Raw genomic sequence first — 21,099 nt, 5'->3', positions numbered from 1 at the left:
GAACCAGCCATTCCCACATTATGATAAAATAAATCTAAAAGGATAAGATAGGCTTTCCCTGTGATCACTTCAGCAAACACATACACCTCGAGTTGTCATTCTACAGAGTTGGTTAGAGAAAGCTAACTTAAAATTAATAATTAAATGCCCATTACAGGCTTGACAGTCTCCCAGAGCGTGACAGTGCTGATGGCACCAGCTCCCTCTGAGATCCTGTCAGCCTTTGCACTTGCAGACGGGCCTCCGTTCGGCCCGACGCCCCCCATCCCCTGCTTTCGCGGCAGCAAGGCAGGACAAGCAGCAGGAGGAGACTGGGGGGGACAGCTGCAAAGGGGCAGAGGAGCGGGCAGCAGGAGGCAAGGTGCACCCTCGGCATTGCAGGCTCTTCTGGCATGGGGAGGCTGCTCTGGTTTCAGCCGTGAATACGATGCAAGGAGGTGTCAGGCTGAGGCTCCCGGCAAGTAAGATGGTAAAAAATAACAGTTTTAGTTCTGCACGTCCCGTTTTTCACCCGGCTCCGGCGGAACGAAGGCCGTTCCCAGTCGCAACACGACGGCCAGAGAAGGCAGCCGAGGCGTGTGGACCCTCACCGGCGGTTGTGCCGCGACGGGCGGACGGGGCGGGCAGGCCCGGCCCCGGTGGGACAGCGGGCCCGAGAGGGTTCTCCTGAAGGAAAAGGGACAGAAAGCGTGGGACCTGCATCCTCCGCTCGAGCCTGCTACATCCCCGCACACCGGCAGGAAAACACCCCCGAGGGCGCAGCACCTCTCATCTCGCCTCCACCAGCTTCCCTCTCCCGAAGTTTCCTTCGGGGAAGCCCGGCGGGGGCACCGACCGCCGGCTCCGGGAGACGGCTCGGCGGGGCGGGGCGGGGCGGGCGGGCGGCGCTAGGGCCCGGCGGGGCGCGGCGCCGCCGCCGGGGGCGGGGTGGGGGCGGCAGCGGCGGCGCGGGCTGCGGCTGCCTCCGGCTGCCTCCCGCCGCGGGGCGCGGAGCGGGGCGGCCGCGGGGAGCGCCCACCACCCCGCGGCGGCGCGGGAGCCCGGGACGCGGACACAGGTAACGGCGGGGGCGTTTCGCGGTGTCATCGGGAGCGTGCGCGGGTGCCCGCCCGCCCGCCCGGGCTCGCCGCTGTCGCCGCGCCCCGTCCCTCCCGGGCCAGGGAGCCGCGGCCAAACTTTTGGGGCCTCTGGGCGGGCGGCTGCCGCGGGCGAGCAGCGGCGCCGCCCCGGGGCGTTAGTAGGGGCTGCCCCGCGCCGCTGCCGCCGTCCCGCCGCCGAGCAGCCTCGCCGGCGACGGGCGGTGGGGAAGGGAAGGGAAGGGCAGGGCGCCCTGGGGCGAGCCGGAGCCCCGTGCGGGGCGGCTGCCGGGTCGCATCCCGGGCGGGCTGTGCCCCCGACAGCGCGGCCCGCGGGCTCCGGCCCCGGCTCGGCGGGCGCTGGCGGGGCAGCGGCGCAGCCGGCGGCGGGCAGCCCCCCCACCGCTCCCTTTTGTTCCTGCGTGCCGACGGCGCTTGGATCCCCGCCCGGGAAGAAGCCGCTCGGTACTTCCCGGGCTCCGTCTGTGCCTGCACACCCGCCTGAAGGGCATCCTCCTCCGGTAGCGTTGGTCTGTCAGAGCCGCCGGGAAAGGGATCTTCCCCTTCTCACAACAGCTCCCCGTTGCTTGTCGGTCTTCGGTGCCGGCTCTTCACTTAACTGGAGTTACCGGGTGTTAATTCCTTCACAATGTATGCGGGTGTCCCTGCGCCCTGGAGAAAGATTTCCTTATTGACTTGCCGGCTGTGATGCGGCCAGGTATTATTTACATCATCAAAAATATGCCTGTGTAAATCTGCTCGCACGGTTACAGTGCGGCTGCTCTCAGAGCCCAGTTTGCCGAAACTTTAATTGCAGCAGGCGATGTTGTACCGTGAACCCGTTTCCGTCAGCGCGGACCGATACTCCATTGGGATAGCGGCCTCGCCGAGGCGGTCGCGTGTCGCGCAGGGACAGATCCTGCTGTTTCATGGGATGAATCAGAAACAAAAATCAGCAAACAATGAAAATGAGTTTGTGTGGTTTTTAAAACAATCTGACATGGTAACGTCTGTTAAGGGCGCAGTAAATCGGGCAGCAAACCCCCAGTTTTCTCTGGCACAGCCCGTGAATCAGCCGGTAAACAGCACAAACTGTGATCATTTTGCAGCCGAAAATATAAGGCCTCGCAGCCCTGGCTGCCGGAGCGTTACGTGTCATTAAAGTAGCTCTCTTGGAGGAGAGGGACTGTCCCAGGAGCTACAAAATCTATAAACACTTTTCTGATTGGTTTAAAAATTTAGACACAGGAAGCGGATGGTATCTAATAACAGACAAGTGGAGACACTGTTGTCATGGAAACTGAGAAGACTCCCCCCCCCCCCCATTTAAAAAAAAAAATAGGCAGAAGAAAAAAGTCTGCATATCATCAGAAATGCCTGCAGACCGCCTTGGCTGCTGTTGCCTTTCCCACAGCATCTGTTGAAACCTGAGAACATGCCTGTCAAATCAAGGTCATTTTACAATAAAACCCCGCACCGCCGCCTCCATCTCTCCTCCCTGGACGCTGTCCCACGCTTTCCGTCCGAGGAGGAGTTGAGGAGATGCAGCCACCTGCCCCATGCCCACTGGTGTCCTGCCCCAGCCCGGCCTGCTGCTGGGGAGCCTGAGAAAAGGCTCAAAGCAGAAGGATCGTGGGGCTTAAAAGGCAAAAGTAACAAGGGATGACTTTTTATAATGGAATGATCAAGCCATGTTTCTTTCCAGGGGCATCTGCGGACCTGGGAAATAAAGTTGGGATTGATCTCTCTCTCTTCCTTTCTATTGTGAAGTTATATTAAAATGTAATGATTTGGACTTGCACATTAAGGCCATTTCACACATCTGCCTCACGTATTTAAAACAAACAAACAAAAAAAAAGATGGCGAATGACCTGGAAGCCCTTTGCGATGCTTTTAGGAAAAAAAGAAAACACAGTTCTGTTATAGCATGGTATGAGGAGAAAAGCAGAGATATGAGGATAAAATATACTTCATTGCTGCTGAATGCAGCATGAGAAAATCAGACTATTTTTGTCGTAAATTGAAGTTTTACTTCGCTGGACTATTGAAAGTTTATTGCGTGTGAAAGGAGAGAGCTATTTTGCTTTTGAAGCAGGAGAGAGCTATTTCACAGCAAACTCACAAGAAAGGTGTTAATGTTTTTGCTTATTTTCTTGGGCAGCGCTTGTTGATTTCAGATGTTTGTGATAGAGAGATGCCTTTGAGTATTCACTGCATTCTCTCCAAGACATTTCCTTTTGTTGCTCTCTTTAATCTTCATTTTGTAGTGACCAAGCTGACAAATAGCACTTTAGTGGTTCACCCACTGGATAAATCATCACTTTGAAACCTTAAATGACTGGTTTGCTTGCATATTACACTTTCTGCATTACAATTTCTTAAGAGAACCAGAGACTGGTGATCAGGTCTTGCAGATCAGGAGGTAAATCTTGCAGGGGGCCAAGGTGAAGATGATCAGTAACCTTTTTACACACACCCTTGGATCTTGCTGTCCAAAAAACCCGAGGCCTGACTTTAAAACTTGGTTGCAGGCAGAGCAGGCTGAAGGGATGCTGGAGCCAGAGGGAATAGTGCCTGCTTCTGATGGAGGAATCCCAATCCCTGTTGGCAGCTGGGCTGACACCAGGGTGCAGGAGGAGGGACCCCCCCCCCCCCCCCTCCCTGTTTTGGGAAGAGACTTAGGGAGTCAGGCAGTTGTTGAATCCAGCTCACTTCTGATTAGACAAATGCTGCTTTTAGTTGCTGTGGAGTTCAGATGCAGAAAGTTTGGCTTGGTAGTGAAAGTGTGCTTTTGCTTCTAGAGGCAAATTTCCTGTTGTTGGGAGCACCCTTATCGGCAGGAAGGTTCATGGGCAGGAAACGTGTCGGTTACTTGTTTTTACACATTGAAGGAAATGAGCTGGATTAGGTATCTTCTAGGTTGACCCTTCATCAGCCTCCGCATCTGTGCTACTTTATTTATCTCTAATGATTTTAGTTTGTGAAAGTTTTATGATGTCAGGCACTCCCAAGGGAAATGCAAGAAGCTAAATGCTTGTGTTGTCCTGTCATTTTTTTGCTGTTAGAAAAATCCACCCCACCAGCCTCTCTGGTCTATGTTTTCAGATGTGTCCAATTTGCAATTTTTACCTTTTGAGCCTCATTGCTGATACTCAGCTAGGCTTTTCTTTTTCTTCCCCCATTAAAATGAAAGATCAAAAAATGCACCAGTTATTTTACTAATAGGAGCAGTTCTTACAGCTCTGAACTGCCTTTCATCATGGATCATAAATCACTTTACAGAAATTAATGTTCTAATACCCACAGAAGTTGTGGGAGCATAGGAAGCTGAAACTTAGCATTTCACGTGGACTGCACAAAGTTGCAAGGCAAATTAGGAGCAGAGCTGGGAGTCAAATTAATTGCCCCTTAATTAGCAATTGCTAATGGATTAAAACTTTGAAAATATGTTTGTGTTTCCCAAGCGTACTCATGCTAATGCACCAGTGCTGTGTGTATGTGGTTTGGGCTGTGGGGCTGGCGGTGAGAATATAAGCAATGGTTCCAGAAAATGCCAGTCGTTTTCTGATCTCTGCCCAGCATGACTGGGATGCCAGCTCGGAGGCTTGTAAGATTAGACATGGATTTGGATGAAGGTCCAGAGCAAAGGTGAGGGCTGTGGTTTAGGTCTGTGCGTTCTCATAAGCAGGGAGGCTCAGGGAAATAAACATTTCTCTGATGTCAGCTCACAACAGGGTTTTTATGGTGTTAAGCTTTGCAGAGGGTTTTGAGGGGGAAACATGGAAAAGTTATATAAATTTGTGGGAAGCTGCCTGGCATGCCGAATAGGTTTAAGTGGTGGGTTTTGGTTGTAGGAGATGTCTTGGTGTTAGGAGCTGTTCTTGGCAGGAGAAGCTACCAGGGCTGTCCGGAAGCCTCAACTGGACTGAAGTGGGACTCTGGTGGTTGATGCTGGAATTTGCCATTTCGTGACTTCAGATGTAACACAATGCAGTGTGACTATGGCCACAGTTTTGACATATTTGTAATAAAACTGCATTTGCCTTGTTACCTTCTCTCATGACCAAACCAAAGTAAAATTGTAACAAAATAATGAAAAAAAGAAAAAAAAGGGATTCCAACAGAGCAGTGTTTCAGTTACATGTAAAATTACAGTTGCGTATTTTCCGAAGTGATCAGCTGATTCTGGGAAACCAGCCTGAAGCTCTGCAAGTCAGGGCAGTTTTTGGGAAGTAGTTCTCTCCTAGAGTTTTGGAAATTCTGCTCCATTTAAAATGCCTCAAGTTGAGCTGCCAAGCATGACAGCAACTCAAGCCCTCCCTAAATTCACTGGAAGACTTTAGGAACCTTTAGCATCCTTGAGACTTACGACTGTTGTGAACTGAAGCTGGTTGTCAAGCCAAAAGTTTATACCTTGGGTGTCAGTGTAGCCCATGAGGGAGTGAGGCTCCCTGTGTCCCGTTTGTCCCCTTGAGGATGGATACAGGGCAGAGGGATAGCCCTGCTCTGGAGGTGGCCGGTGAAGGGGGCCTGGGGAATGGCTGAAACTCACCATGGCTGACACACAACTTTTAGGTGGGTTGTGTAGGACCACCTTCACATTAGCCTAGGTGCTGGTGGCCACTTGCTTGCTCGGGATCAGTTTGTTCCCACCACCCTTAGGGAGGTATATAAGGGACCCATTATGCTCTTAGAAAACTCTTCATAAAGTGCATCTATTCTATAACGTCTGTGAAAATCGGGCAGGCTAGGTCTACTGGGGGCAAAGCTTCCACTTATTATGTTAGGCAGTATTTTGTTGCTCTTTTATTTCTCTTGTCTGTAGTCTAAGATTCTCTGCTGGAGATGGTTTTCTCTGTGTCCACACTGACTGCAGGACAGGCGGATGGCAAGGCTGTGACCTCTGATCGGGCTTGATAGGTGCCACTGAATGGAAAGATCTGCCTTGATGTTTGACACTGGGATTTTTTTCACAACATTAGCAGGAATTTATATCAATGTTAGCTGATACAATGAAATTTTCAACACTGAATGTTTTACCTTTTACTGAAAATAGATTAAAGCCAAATAAAGACAGGTGTTATTCCAGGAGTGAGATGCATTTGGCCTGCACCAGTTTCTTCCGTTGCCCACCTCCCATATTCTGAGTTGTGGTGGGACCCTGCACTGAACTGTTTGCTCAGGCAAGTGTGAGATTCCCTGGTGGGATCCTAATGGCAAACAGCTTACCTGCCTGCTTGCTGATCGAGCCCGCTTACCATGTCTGGGCATATTTACTTTTGTTGCAAGGAGAACACTCCAGACTTTCTAACAGGCAGGACTTTATGTACAAGGCAATCCGAGCTAGACCCTGGAAAGCATTTTACAGAATGACTGCTTTGTTGGGAATTGCTTCTTATATACTATGTGGCAAAGCCTTTGTTCTTTTTAGCGTAGCTCTCTGCCAGACCTTTGCTTGCCCCACTGAAAGCAGTGGCCTCACATCTCCCGTGGCCCTGCCTTGGGTCCCAGGTTCACCAAGACTCCCCTCTGCAGGACCCTGCTACAGAGCTGCTTTCTGGTTTATCTCTTGGGCTTCATAGTGAGGCTAAACTTTTCCCTGGACAAAACTTCTGGCATAGCACACAGACATGAACCCCCCAGCCCATCCGTGGAGAGCCCTGCTCGCTGTTACTTCCCGCAGTGAGATCTTCCTGTGGACAATTTAATTGCTGGTTGGGCTTGCTGTGGAGAGGAGCAGAGGCATTAGAGGGGTTATGAGAGGTTATTAGAGATGGGAGGAGGCTGTAGGTCTGACCCATCTAGATTTAACTGAATTATGTCTCATTTTACCCCCAACTCCAGCTTGTTTTGAACTGGGTTTTACAGTAGATCATTTGTAGAAGCAACTCAATTAATATGTTAATTTTAGCACCAGATTTTGTAAAGCTTTTATGTTGGAGGTGGTGAAGGGATCCAAATGTTTTGATCCTATTTTTATCATTATCTTCACTGTGTTTTTCTTACTCTGTGCTTTGCAGAGAGGAATGAAATTTTAATAATTCACTAATATACTTTCACTTCATTAACATTTTATCATTTTGGCATGGTGCATATGGTGGAGTCCTTAGTACTCTCATTAAAGACCTGATCTTGCCTCGACTTTCTTGCAGCCCTCCAGCTGTGGAAAACCCTAAATGCAGATGCTATTCCAGTTTTTGGAAAGTGCTTTTCTTTTTATTTTTAATAGATACTAATCTGAACAAAACATGTAAGGTGTTTAGTGGTGGTTTTTTTTTTTTCCCCTCTCTTTTTTTTCTCTCTTTTTTCTTAAATAAACTGGAAACATTTATACAAAGGTAGCTGCAGTGGTTACGTCAGAACCACTAAGTGCCAAGTCTCCAGCCATTACAAAACTTCACCATGCGGTCTAGAGAGTGGTAAGACACAGGATGTTACTGTGGTATCCATTACATCAGTTTATACTGTGGCGTGTTTGGCTTAAGCAGAGGTTTATACTGGTGTTAAAATGGGTATGAAACGTTCAGCTCACCTGGATATTAGGGGGCACAAATAACATGTAACACTTCGTGTAATCTTGGTGATTCCATACATACATTTGCAGGTGTGCCCACCTTGTTTTAAACATGTGCTTTTTAATTGTGTCTGAATTTGAAATTGGTGCTCAGCTTTCATGGTGACATTCCTTCCTTTCTTAAAGTTCTTTTTTCCCTCTATTTTATCATAAAATAATTCTGTGAATTAGTGAATTATTTGTTACTGTTAATTAAATATTGTTAGCACACCAGATTGTTGCAGGTATATTCAGAAGGCTTAAGAAGCCAAGCACTGGCTTAGATGTGGGCAGGGGATAGATACAGAAGGCTGGAGAGTGGAAGGGAGTGTTCTTGGTTGGGAGCAGTGGAGAGCTAAGGGACATGTAAGAATTTCAGGAGAAGTCATGTTTTGAAAAGAATGTGGCTGTTGGGAGTCCAGAGGGCAAGAGATCACAGTAATAAATACAGGAGATGTTGAGGGAACTGGCTGAAGGTTTTTACTTGTCAAATAGAATATATTTGCTTTTAGAGGCACCAGGACAGAAACTCATGTCTTGTAAATTGGTATAATGCCGTTTGAGTTAGTGCAATTACACTGATTTACACCACCTGATGGGGTGTCTGGTGGTGTTACAAGAAGAGTGAGGCTGTGAAGAGTGGTGGAACTGGAAGAGGTTATAGGCCTGGGCAACAGGGAGGGTGGAAGTTTGCTCAGAAGGGATAGAGAGGCTGGGCAAGCAAAGGAAGATCACAAGGTCCATTACAGCTATATTGGGTTTGATTTGATGATGGAATGCCCAGCAAGAGATGTCAGCAAGGCAGGCTGAGAGATGGGCTTGGCTGGAGAGGAGAGTCAGTGACAGAAAGTACGTTTCACATTGGCACAGTAGGAATTGATGTCAGAGTGAATAAGATCATGCCCAGGGTGTGGAGGGTATACAGAGCAGACCAAGTCTAAGGCCACTGCAGGAGCTGGGGGAGAGGACACGGAGGTACAGGATAATGACTGGACAAGGATGGAGAGGGTCAGAAGACGATATCTTCCAAAGGCAAGACTGGACGAAGGTGTTTCAGTCTGAAAGGAACAATAGCAGAACCATAAAATATTACTTAGGTTTAAGAATAGAAAAGGAGTGACACTGACTTCTTTAAAGACATGAATATAATCTGTATTAGTTAGTAAACTTTGAAAAGCAGAACCATAAATAAGCTGCCTCTTCACTGGTATGTCTAATTTTTTCCCCTCCTCACTTCTGTTTCTGCAAAGTAGTCTCATGTAATGGTGCAGCAGACCTTAATGTCCTGGGGGTGGTCACAGCAGCGTCACTAATGGGCGCTGCGCCGTGGTGCTGCCGCAGCTGCGCTGTGCCGAGCTCTGCGCCAGGCTCCTCTGGGGTGACGTGGCCCTGTCAGCCCCAGCTTACCCTGGGGACCCCCAGCTGGGCACTGTGCCTGCTGCAGCTGGGATCCCGGGCCAGACTGCACTCACGTAGCTCAGGGAATTCAAAGAGGTGCTGGGAAGTCACGGTGTTCTGGTTATATACACCGGCGTTGGAGCTGCAGTTGCTGCACCCCAGACATGAGACCCCAGGTCAGGGAGTGGTGCAGTGCTGAACCACCTGTGGGTACAGGGAGGCAGGGGAGGCAGCAGATGGGTTCCTGCTGGTCTGCTGTGTCTTGCAAGAGCAGGGCTGGGTTGTGATGAAGAAGGTCTGAGAGAAACATTGCAGCTTCAGTTTGTGTTGTGGCTGAACAGGAGATCTCACTCGGGACGTGGTAGCTTTGTGCAAAGAGGAAGAAAAAACAGACTGAAAGAAATGAGGTAAAGTGTGGGAAAAATGTAGAAATTGGGCATATGCATTAGGATGGTCACCCTTGTTCACAAGCCCGTGCCATTACTGGAGCAACTGTAAGCCATTCACAGTCCTGGGGCCCAGTGCAACAACTGGAACCAGCCTGACTGGAAATGGGACCGACTTAATTGTACCAAAACAAGAAAAAAAGGCCCTGAACAGTCCGGCATGAATTGTGAAAAGTTAAATGTGTTAAAAATCCTTTGTTTTTGCTAAGCCAGGGTACTATTTCTGACAGGCAAGGCAATCCCCATTCCCTGTTGGTGACTCTGGTGATCTCCCAGCACCTTACAAGCAGCCAGCCTCGGTGGAAAAGTCAGTGTCTTTAGAAACAGAAGGCATTTTGGCTTTCCAAGTGGAATGATTTCTTTGTTTCCTAGTCGTATGCCATTGCAGCAGTTTGAGAAAAAAAGCTGAGCATCTGGAAGCCAAAGTGGTTGAGAGATGACTTCTGGGGAAAGGAAAGATGTGGTGGGCTTGGAGGCGCAATAACGGATGTGAAGCTTTTCACCATGGGTCACTCATGGGTTCTCCCCAGAAAGCAGTAGTTCCCCTGTTGCAGTACCTGTCTGAGGCTGGGAATCTGAGGGCCTGCCCCTGTTCCAGCACCATTTGCAGGAGATGGAGGACTGGTGTGTGCTCCTGCAGCAGCCTTGCTCTGGCTCCTAGAGGTTCCTCCTGACAAGGAGGCCATGTGCCCTCAGCTGTCACCCAGGCTGATTAGAGACTGTGGCTGTAGGATAGGTTGTCTGGTGGTTTGTGTATGTTCCTTTGAGGGAATAGAGCAGATGAGAGGGCCTGGCACAAGTATGTAGCCCCTGAGCCCCTTTTTAAGGGTATAATTTTACAATGCTAGTGGCAAAGGCTTTTTTTTTTTTACCAGAAAAGCAGTGCTTTCTTTTCTCAAAGAACTGCATGAAACAGCCTTTGCTATGCTGATGTTGAGAATAGTATTAGTCTTGCCCACTTGCCCTTTCTCCCTTTGAGGGTTATGTCCCAAGCTGGTGGACTCTGCCCACTCCCTGTACAGTCTGCATTTGGTTTATTTGATCCAGGCTTCCTCCCGGCTTGCTTTTTTTGCTCTCTGCTCAAATGAGGATGCCCGATCATGGTGTGATGTGGGCAGTTCAGGAAATGCTTTGAAATCTGGAGCAGAATTTTTTTGTAGTAATTTTTATTCTGAGTTTGTGTTCAGTCTTGCTTGCTACTGTTAGCTACTGCTAGTTCTGTGGGGATACAAGCTGGGACCACAGAGCAGCAGGGATTCCAAGAACCCTGCTCTCTCAAAGACATAGCGTGGAAAAACAATTTTCTTTCTGACCCCAAAAACTTACGGTTGATACAAGGTATTTGGAGCAAAAATCACTCCAGTATAGAAGTCTCTATACCAATATAATTATTTGTCCTCCTTTCATGTTTCGTGTGCTTTATTTAAGCTCCTGTCATCTGCTAATAACATAGGGACATTGGGGAAATTTGGAAGGTATGCACAGTATTATTGGCATTTCTCAAGCAGCTGCTACTGGCCTGCTTACATTCAGTGGATTTCTTACTGTCAAAAACACTTCTAGCACATGAATGAACGGGCAGGAAACTACCTAAATATTGATTAATGTTGACAGAAACTTCCCTCCCACCCTTCACTCATTCAAAACAACACTGATGAAGGCAGCAGAATTCAGCTCTTGGGCTATTGCTAAGAGATGGGTTTATTTCAAAAGCAGAGCTCTGCTTTGATGGGGTCTCTTGAGTGCTAGTGCTGGGAATCACAGGACCCACTAGGATCAACTCCTGACACTGCACAGAATAGCCCCAAGAGTCACACCATGTACTTGAGTGTGTTGTCCAAATGCTTCTTGAACTCTGTCGGGCTTGGGATTGTGACCACTTCGCTGGGGAGCCCGTCCCAGTTCTACACCACCTCTGGGTGAAGAACCTTCTTTCTATATCCAACCTAAACCTCCCCTGACACAACTTCAGGCCATTCCCTCAGTCTTGTCACTGTCACCAAAGAGGAGAGACCAGTGTCTGCCCCTCTTTTTCCTCTCACAGAAAGTTGTGACTGCATTGAGGTCTCCCCTCAGTCTCCTCCAGGCTGAAGTGTCTGAAATGACCTCATAAGCTCGTACGGCTTCCCCCCGAGGCCCTTCACCATTTTTGTGGCGCTTCTTTGAATGCTCTCTAACAGCTTGATGGCTTTTTTATATTGTGGTGCCCAAAACTGCACACAGGACTCAAGGTGAGGCTGCCCCAGTGCAGAGCAGAGCAGGACAATCCCCTCCCTTGCCCGTCTGGCAGTGCTGTGTCTGGTGCCCCCAAGGACATGCTTGGCCCTCCTGGCTGCCAGGGCACTGCAGACTCATGCTCAACTTGCCATCAACCAGGACCCCCATGTCCCTTTCACAGCGCTGCTCTCCAGCCTCTCATTCCCCACACATCCGTGGTTGCCCCATCCCAGGTGCAGAATCCAACATGGATTGATTGTGTCCAGATGCAAGGGGCAAGAGGTTCAGCCTAGGTGGGACATCTGTAGGCAAGGAAGTGCCTTGTCTTCTACAAGTTTTGAAGTAAGCAGCATAGCACTTAGGCAAATCATCTGTTCCGGTGCCACAGTGGGCACGAACACTGGCAAACATTGAAGCTTGTCCCTTTTCATGCCAAAATCTATTGATTGTGATAGTCCTAGCTGATTTCAGTGAAGATTTTGTCTCAGCAAATAGCTCGGCATTTGCTCATGTAAATAGTTTATATTTCAACTCCGCCTTTGTGTATTCAGGGGGAGCTCCCTAGGGATGCAGTGGCAGTGGTTTTATGGATGCAGAATTTGATGCTCCATTGCCATCGCTGATATAGTGATGGGGATAATGGTTATCACTAACTTGTATCCCAGTGGTCAAGTGTTAGCATTTGGCTGTTCCGCAGACATTTTGCTGTCAGGTGCATCTTCCATTGAGACCAAAGGTGATTTATGTGAATATTCCCATTTTGGCAGTGTGAGTGATGCTCATATGGCTCTTTGGAGCCAGTGGATGAGAAGATCTCGTAATACACAGGTGTGCTGCAACACAGATTTTTGTTGTTGTAATTGTGATATCTTTATTTTGTTCTGTACGACACACAATGCATTACTTGTTTGCGCAAAATTCAGCGTTCTACCGGCCAATGAAATGAGGAACGGGGGGCCAGACTTGGGTCCCTGGGAGCATTGTATTTGTCTTTATCGACTTGCTGTCTCTTAAGCCCGTGGACTGATCTCAAAGTCTTGTGACACAACAAGAGCAAGTGAAGATGGGCTGTCAACACACTTGTCTGGTGGTGGGGAGCTCTGATGTGTAATGGCTGAACCCAGGCAGCAGCCCTTCCCCGTGTCCCTGTCATTGTCATCGGGTTTCTGTCTTGGCCGCCATGCTGTACAGAACTGCAAGAACATAGTTGTCTTTATATTTGGTTGGCTAAACTTTTTAAGGAGGAAACAGACAGACAGATGTGGACAGCAGGATCACTGAAGACTGTTTTAAATAGCGAGTAAAGCTAACTCCCCTAAGTACCTGTCTAAAGAACTGCTTTGTCTATGAGCTTCAGAAGAAGGAAACATGGTTAACCTACAAAAATGCGTGTAAGGCTTTTAGTACAATATGTTAATTACCACTGCCTTTAGTTATCTATTATTAATAAAGCGATTTCCTTCACGATAATGAAATGTACATTTTCATGTATCTTTGTCAGTCAGAAGCACAAGAAGATATTCCTGTTCTGCTTCTATCTTGTGGTATAAAATAATGTGACTCCATTGAAGTCAGAGGTGGATAGCTGTGGAGAAGGCAGCTTCCTTTTTTGCTAGAGAGCTTTAATACAACATTGTTTTATTTCTGCACATTAAAGTTAATAACACAGCGAGTGTATTTTGAAGTTAAGTCTTTCTAGGATCTCTATATGTTAAATATCTGCGAACAAACTTTATAGTTGCTCTGTAGGCCCTCATGATATATCATTTTGTGCTGCCTTCTATCTATTGCATTTTATCTGCCTGCAAAATCCATTTCTAATTCTGGCCATATCTCCTTTGCGATCACTTGCCAGAAATCTATTCCCAGTATTCTCCTTATTTTAGTGAAATATCTCTGCTTCAGCACCTTTCCCAAGGTGGCTGATCTAATCAGGGCACTATCAGTTATCATTTCTCATTTCCTTTGCTAGCTCTGTCAAATGCAATGCACAGCCTAACAGAGTGACATTCAAATACTCTCAGTGACCACGGCTATTTCCCTTTCTTTTACCCTGCAAAACTCAGTTTGTATGTGGCTTCTTAAGCATGTGCCCTTTGCTCTCTGCATGTGACTTATAAAATGCACTCTGGGAAGAGTTAATGTTAAGCAGATGAAATAGCTGCCTCTTTATTCGTCACAGTAAAATTCCATTGATGGTGACCATCTGGATTTAAAATCCCATATCCACAACTTTTCTCTTTTCAGGTAGAGAAGAGCAATGCTTCATTCCTGCCAACTGTGTAAGAGAGCCCTGCTTTGCCATCAGAGAATGAAATTTTTTACCTCCCAGTTGCAGAAATTTGTTACCCCCCTGTTGCTAGCCTCTCTTCTCGTCTTTTTTCATATACATTTTTCTCTTTTAAATAGGAGTGTGGCTATGTGCAGAGGTCAGCATACACCAAACAGGGTGCTTGTGTTTCTCAAATGAAGAGTCACCTGTGTAGCTGGATCCTCTGCTGAGGTTAAATGTGGTTTCTAGAGACACAGGTCCAGCAATAGCATCCAGTTTTGGCCTCTATTTTTTTTTTTTTACCTTGGGTGACAAACCTCTTTGTGTTATCTTAGATTGCTATCACAGACTAATGCTTGTTTTAATAAGTGTGTGGCTGAGGATTCCATCTGCTCTGGAAGATGGAATTATCCATGTGTGTCCTCACAGCCCTTCCTTCTTTGCACCATTTAATACTTGCTAACACAAGCCCTGCTTTGCTGCAGACTTCGTTTCTCCAATGGGGTTTGTGAGGGCCGAAGCCTAAATCCTGCTTTTCAGGAGAAGAGGGAGCAGCCATTCACCAGACTGGCTGGGAGTGGGAAGGGAGCTCTCCACGCACCTGTCCTGTCTGCAAAACACCATGCAGTGCAGCATTTGCATGATGCTGGGAACTTACCGTGAGCTCGGCTCCTGATTTCTTTTGGAATTCATAGAAGCAGTTTTTTTGGTTTTTTTCCCCCCACTGTGTGAGTGAAACAAACCTGTCTTGCAGTCTGCAGCAAAACAACACATCTATTTCCCCTGTAGCCTGTTGCAGGCTACAGAATTATTTTTTTTTTTTTTGTTTCAGACAAGGAGAGGAAAAATTAGGAAAATGGGTTTTAAGCTGACAAAAAGAAACAATGTGATAAGTTATTTATGGCCCAAAACACACCACCAACCAGGTGCTCTGTGTTTCAGCTCTTTGGCACATCTTTTGGTGAGCCGTATCCCAGATTAGCGAGCTTCTGGGGTAGGGTATTTACAGTCCCTCCAGGCTGTCCCTTGGACACTGTCCCTCTGGTTGACTGGGGATCATCTGCCTTAGCAGGGGATGGCAGAGTAAGCATCTGGGTGTCCTTGAATGGTAGCTTCCAGTGTGGCTAAATAACAAGGATGGTGTTTAATGGCTTAAAAAACTGCTCATAACGGCATTTTTTCTAGCTGTTTCCTCACTGTAGGAAGGTAGAGAAATCTGTGTTAAAATAATAATTAAATGCTGACAGTACTAAATTTCTACACAGCATGAGTTGGCAGCAGTTGCAAACCAAAACATTAGGTCATTAAAGAGAAAAGAAAAATCTGATTAAATACCTCTGAATGTTTTTCTGATTAGGCATTCTTAAACAGAACATGTGGCTGTAAGAGAAGGGTGTACTTGACAGCGGCAATTGCTTTGGAGAGGAAAGGTAAAATACTCAAGTTTTAATGTGTATATATATGTGTATTTCAAAGGATTTCTTGCTGATCTTAGCTATGAGCCACCACAAAATCTCCCTGCCAGGAAATACGTGAAATCGCTTCAATGTTATATTTCTGGAAAGAACAGTTAACAGAGACTAATGTGCTCAGGGTTTTGTTTTGGTCTCTTTTTCCTCTTCTCTGGCTAGGCAGGGTTGATTTCGCACATGAGAGTCCAAGAGCCACGGTGGACCTTGCCATAGCATTGGTAGTATTGAAGCACTGTGAGGCTCAGGGCTGGCTGCAGTGTGCATCCTGCAGAGACACACACACAGGAGGGTTTCTGCCCCAAGGAGCTTGCTGCCATGGGGTGGTATGTGAAATCAGGTGAGGATTCAGAGGGGAGAAAGAGTGACATTGGGTACAGAAACCCCTCTTTACTTCATGGCCACCTCATGGCCAAAGGTCCACTGCTCTTAGAGGTGAGCTGAAGGCTTTTTTATCAAAAAAGCACTTTTATTTCAAGCACTGTTAGCTGAGGAGACTGCAAAATAAAACTTGTCAAAAGGTGCATTTATAAGCTGCCGCTTTTTACCTCCTGTTTCTTCCTTTGGTGTGCTCTGTTATATATTTGCTCCAGTGTCCTGTGTAGCGATGCTTTAGGAGCTGATACCTACAGCACATGTCTGATGCTGCTTTCAGGTCATCTTTAAGGAGTGTTGATGGAGATGGCAAGGAGGGGAGTCATCAGAGTTGCTGGGGAGCTTTGGTCACTATAGCAGAGTTGTGGCTGCTGGCCCTGTGGAAGCCCTGGCGCTTGAGAGGAGCTGGTGGGATGCTGCACATCCCCTCTCCAAGTGCCAGGAGCATCTCTGAAAACTGTATGACCTCTGTGGCCAAAACACACTTCCCAAGCATATGCTGAGTGTGAAGGGTGTTCTGGCTCTTGTGGCTCCCTCTCCCATTGTATCAGAGCAACTCATTGTCTGGTGTGTGTGTGTTAAGGTGCCAACCTTGTGAGACGCCACAGGGTCATCCTTCCCTCTCCCTGCCTTCTGGTCTTTCTTTGGATACTTATATTTGAGAAACTGAGGAAAATGGGGTAAGAGGGAGGATTGACAGATTATTTCAAACTGTTCTGTTGTTCAAAGATTTAACATAGGGTAATGCAACTTTTCCCGGTATTGTTATACTCTTGCCTGCACCCAAAATATGCGTATGAACAATGGTCTCACAAACATAATTTCTGCTGCCTCCAGGAGGCAGGGCAAAGGTTCCTCTGAAGGAGTTTGAAGAAGGCTCAGCATCTTGTGCCTAAAATTTTACTCAGCACTTCTATTGGACTCTTTTAAGGTCAACTGGCATATTCATTTTTCCCTTGGGAGCTGTATAAGTTACACAATTTTTTTTTTCTTCACTATGCATTCCAGAAAGCAATTTCTCAGGAAGAGTGGTTCTAGTTTAATCTCCAGATTATCTGTGGTTTTTTTCCTCCTAGATAAAGGGGCTAAATAATCTAACTTTAATTAAGGCAGAGCTTGGGTCTCTGTATGAGCATTTGTGTGTCCAGATTTGAGAAGTACCACTTTTAGTTTCAGTGTTGCAGCTGGATGGCCTGAGCACATCAGTTGTTTGGAGGTGAGCACAGTGACCGAGAACAACAGAAGATTTTGGCTGTATTTCTCTCCTGTGAAATGAAAATGTGCCAAGCAAAGAGCAGATGGGGTCAGGGGACTGCCTGGGGTTGTCTGGGTCTTGGGCTGCCTCCATCCCAGCCCTGGTGGGAGCAGAGTGACCTGCTCTCATGTCTGCTTTATTTGCTGCCCTGAAGTTCCTGTCACAATCCTGCAGAGTGGCGCATGCCAGGATATCTGTCCTTAATGTGCTGTGGGGGAATTAAACTGCCCCTGCATGAGGACTCTTCCTCATGAGAATCGGCCACCAATAGACCTTAGTGAGAGAAAGTGGCTCTGAGAGCTTGGCCCTGGTATCTCCAAGTTCATGGGTCTTTGTAGTGCTAGCGCCGGGTTGAGACAAACTATTTCTCTACTGACATTAATGTAGTTGACCCTATAGAGTGCAAGGTAGCCAAGCAGTTACAGGCCATTAATCTCCAATTACTCTTGTCAGGTGTTACATTCATTGATCTGGGGCCAAACAGCCGTTTAGTTGTCGGCATGGACCGTGGTAAGATTTTTATCTCCTGGTTAGTGCTGTGTTGGTATCTAGTTAGCAGCTTTTGCAGCCCTGTATACAGAGGCCCTCGAATTTCATCAGTCGCTGCACCGAAGCTAAAGCTGAGCATTGGTTCTTCTGCTAAATGTGCCTTCAGAACCAGCCCCTTTTCCTGTGCTTGGATGGCTGGCTCAGGGAATGATGCTGATGCACAGGTACCTGCGGACAGGGGCTGCCTGCTTTTAGTTGTACATGGTGCATCACTTAGTCGGAGACACCCAAGAGGCAGCTCCCAGATGGGCTGCTTTTTCACCCTATGACCTCTTCAGGCGCACCTGGAAGGCAGGTGGGTTGTGTCGTTTCTGTACACGTTCACACACTGATTTTATTGCTTCGCTTAGCAGAGGAGGAGCACTCCAGGCACCCCGCAGCAGAAATTCCCCTTATTCTTGGACACTGCCCAAGGGTTACTCGTCAGAACAATAGTCGCTAAAAAATAAGGATGCTGAGCAGTAAGACTTGTGAAGTGCTTTGATAAGGCAGGCTGTGATGATTGTGTATAGAGGGGTGTCCTTTTGTTGCTTGAATGGCTATAAAAGGCTTCAATAGCCTTTCTCTGGCAGACTGCTGGCGCACGTAGTCAGGAGTTCGTCTGAACAAGTTTTACAAGCTCAGTGCCACCATACACATACTGATCTGCGGCTGCTACTGGGGTAAAAACTGTTTGTGTTTTAATGTATTAAGTTCTGCCTGCACCCTTCTGTATAGAAGCCTTGTTTTGAAAGTATAAGAAAAACAAGAAGGAAGAATGTGGAGATGTTTTAACATAGCAAAAAGCATTTTCTTCCTACACAGTGCCATTTCAGAGAGGGAACAGCTTCTCCTACAGTTCTGTTTTGGTCTAGGTCTCTCCCTTCAGACATTTAAACATATGCTTCTATCAGTTCCTCAGCTGGTGTGTATCTGTTGACATAGTGTATATACTGACATAGTGTGGTCTGCATTTACACCTGATGTGTTTGCCATGCATCTTCAAATTTAGCAGAGACCTCAGGTTTTAAACATGGTCCTTTAGCAAAGCTGTAGCATGAGGGCTTTGGGGTTTTTGTTTTGTGAGAAGAACATTGACATTATTCTCAATAGTAAGGGAAAAAGATTGGGAAGTTGCTTTTTATCCTGACATCTATAGGATTTTCTTGGGTTTCACAAAGCAATTGCCCTTATGCAGCAGATGGGAATCGTAATGCTCCAGGTGGAACAGGCTGTGACACATCTGGAGCAAAATCCAGATGTGCTGGGTGTTTGTGAAGAATTGTCACTGCAAGGCGTGTTCTTCCCTTGAGAGGCTGCTTGCAGCTGGAGGCAGGTCCATGCTGGTGGGGCACATAGCATGCTCTGGTTTTGCAGCTAGTGCTGCTTCAGGTCTGGGTCAAAGCAGGGATTTCCAGAAGTCCGTGAGTAAAGCTGGAGCTCAGGCCCACTGAAAATCCACGTGTGTCCATGTAAGTGGCTGCAATCACTCACAAGCCATCACTCTAGTCCAAAGAAATGGAAAGGAGCACATTTGTGAACTGTTGGGACTGCTGTGCCTGGCCATGGGAGGTTTTGCTTTGAGGTTTTATTTGTCTGTGGAATTTTTTCTAGCTGAAGTAGCCTTTGAGGAGGCCTCTGTTCAGGCCATCTATAAAGAAGATGGTAATTATCAGAGACTGGGATAAAATCCTGGTCCTAATGAAGGATGTCAATGACTTTTGAAGATGCTGAGATCATCTGCAGTAGGTTGGCCTCATCAGCTCTGTTAGATAATCTGTAAAAGATTCTGTCAGGCCTCAGGAATGCAATTCTCTAATTTTTGTTCTCTTGATTGCTCCTGTTGCCCTGGTTTTATTTCATGTTTTTTCCCCAGATCTAAGCATTTTTATGTTTTCGACCTATGTTCCACACCTACATTCTTTTGCTAATGAAGGAAGGGAAATGATCATTCTCAGATTTCAGTCTTTATAAAACAAGAGCATCAGTTTGATTCTGTTTTGTTTTTGATGAGGTTGCAAGGCATAAAGTTGGCCTTGTGTGAAGATAAATGATACTATTATACTTAAAGTTTACTAAGTGCAAAGTGATTTGTAAATAAGCTTGGGTGTTTTTCCTATAAAATTTAAAGGCATCAAATAAGCTGAAGTGATTTTGGATGTGGTGTTTGGGACTCTTTTTCCCCTTCAGTTCTTTGAATTTGTGCTACAGAAGAACAGGTTTTTGAAATTGTTTAGTGGAAATAAATAATGCCTGAACTGTGTTGTTCGGGTGTAAGACTCCAAGCTAGTTCAGCTGCTAGTAGGACTGCTCTTAAATAAGTCCTGATGTAGGTGACTTCCTCCCATAACTACCATGAAGTTTCTATTTTATGTAGTTTGATTTCGTTACAAAATTTCCATTGTTGATCTGCTGTGCTATGATTTCTTCGTGTATTTTGAAAGCAATATCCATCACAGAGTTTTTGTGGGCCCACATGTTATGAACTTGCTCCTTGAGACCTGCCCTCATGCCACAGTTGTTCCCAGTCACAGGATAAGGCAATCACAAAGTATTCCCATCCCACGGATGCATCCTTTGCTTCTCCAGCCTGGAGACTGGAGTCAAACAAGGTGATTTTGCCTGCCTGGGTCCATGAGAGTCAATGCATTTTGCTTGCAGCAGTGAGGACTGTGTAATTGGCAGTTGTGGTGACGAGACTAAGACTTCAGGTGTTCTGTCAGATCTGACAGGGAGTTGCCTGCTTGGTTTTTGTTTGGCAATTCATTGTAAAACCGCAGCTACAAGAGGATGTTTCTTTTCCTTTTTTTTTTCTTTTTCTTTTTCTTTTTTTTTTTGCCTCCTCTAGACAACCTAGGGAGAACTTGTTAGAGTGTGCTCCTGTCTGTGGCTCATATCTGTCATCATGCTGTAGACAACATCCTCTCTTCTACCAAAATATGGAAGATTTCCAGTTAGTTGTGTGGAAACTGGGCGGGGGGAGGGGGGGACAGTACTTTTTCCTCGAGTCTTCTTGTTACTCTCTCACATAAGTTGTTCATTGTTTTATGTTCGCTGTTCATGCTTGAAGATTTTTAAGAGGAGGATTGATACTTTGAATCCTTAAAGAACAAAATTAGGCAAAGTGGAAATGGCATTGATTGCTGATTTGGTCTATGACGCTGTGCTCTTTTCACTGTACCACAGATGAAAGCCTGTATTTATTCCTAAAAAAAAAAAAAAAAAGAAAAAAAAGAAAAAAAAATTGGTGCTCACCTGAGTTCAGTTATTTACTTGGAGGAAAAAAGTTTCCTTATACATGAGTAGGCTATTTAAAAATCTGTGTTGGATGTTTTAATTGCAGCGAGTGATGAATCCTTTGAAGTTTTATTACCTATTATGTACTTGATTCAAAAGTTACCTTTTGCAATAGCTTAAGGTTTTTTATTTGCCTGAGATTATTAACATTTCTGTTTCAAGCTTTCAAAGAGAAACTTTCTGAGCATGATTATGAACATTAGGTTAATGCC

At 46.4% G+C, this 21,099-nt stretch overlaps 1 protein-coding gene across 2 annotated transcripts in view; it reads left to right on the top strand.

Annotated features, from left to right (window-relative positions):
- The first annotated feature begins 970 nt into the window (after positions 1–970).
- FOXN3 (forkhead box N3) overlaps positions 971–21,099 on the top strand; it is a 210,940-nt gene continuing 190,811 nt past the window's right edge. The window contains exon 1 of one of the 2 annotated variants that reach the window (XM_066188638.1): positions 971–1,057. The gene's annotated coding sequence lies outside the window, so the exon portion shown is untranslated. The remainder of the gene's footprint in view (positions 1,058–21,099) is intronic. The other variant, XM_066188637.1, reaches the window with a different exon arrangement.

The sequence above is a fragment of the Chamaea fasciata genome, unplaced genomic scaffold (genome assembly GCF_029207755.1).
Source record: "Chamaea fasciata isolate MVZ Bird 193981 ecotype frontalis unplaced genomic scaffold, bChaFas1.0.hap1 SCAF_7, whole genome shotgun sequence".
NCBI classification, from domain to species: domain Eukaryota; kingdom Metazoa; phylum Chordata; class Aves; order Passeriformes; family Sylviidae; genus Chamaea; species Chamaea fasciata.
The sequence above is the reverse complement of the archived record's forward strand: the minus strand, read 5'-3'. Positions and strand labels throughout refer to the sequence as shown.